At 37.6% G+C, this 452-nt stretch overlaps 2 protein-coding genes across 3 annotated transcripts in view; one reads left to right on the top strand and one right to left on the bottom strand.

Annotated features, from left to right (window-relative positions):
* Positions 1 to 452, top strand: part of WAPL (WAPL cohesin release factor) — a 132,051-nt gene that overhangs the window by 6,640 nt on the left and 124,959 nt on the right. The window lies entirely within an intron of this gene.
* Positions 7 to 452, bottom strand: part of OPN4 (opsin 4) — a 22,958-nt gene continuing 22,512 nt past the window's right edge. For both annotated transcript variants that reach the window (XM_008642782.2, XM_017746264.1), the window contains one exon: positions 7 to 452. This exon is cut by the window's right edge and continues 840 nt beyond it. The gene's annotated coding sequence lies outside the window, so the exon portion shown is untranslated.

Here is a 452-nt window from a genome sequence, read left to right as displayed (position 1 = left end):
AACTACAGTCTCATGGATTTAGTCACTGCAGAAGAAAACCCTCAGCTGTACAAATGCTGCTGTTTAGAGAAGGGGAAAATGAAAATGCCAAAGTGGGGATGGTGTGGATTCCATACATCTCTAAAACAACTATTTTTGGGGAACTAAACCTTCTCCTCCCAATATTTATTTACTCAGAAAAGCACATCAAAGGGTAAACAACTTTGAAGTATCAGAAAGCAGGTGTATTGACTTACCCATAAGACATTTCAGTACAAACATTGCTTTGTATTCTGCATTCTTCTCATGAAACCTGCTAAAGAAAAGTCAGAAGGAGTTTCATAATAATCTCCTATATCTCTGGGGAAGTTAGCTGAGAATGGGTTAAAATCATCTCTTAAACCACTGTTAGAAAAGAAGCTAAGTATGGAAAGGACTACAGCCTTGTCCTCAAGTGTTACTGCTTTCTCTTT

The sequence above is a fragment of the Corvus brachyrhynchos genome, unplaced genomic scaffold (assembly GCF_000691975.1).
Source record: "Corvus brachyrhynchos isolate BGI_N302 unplaced genomic scaffold, ASM69197v1 scaffold279, whole genome shotgun sequence".
NCBI classification, from domain to species: domain Eukaryota; kingdom Metazoa; phylum Chordata; class Aves; order Passeriformes; family Corvidae; genus Corvus; species Corvus brachyrhynchos.
This window is presented reverse-complemented; position numbering and strand designations above follow the sequence as displayed.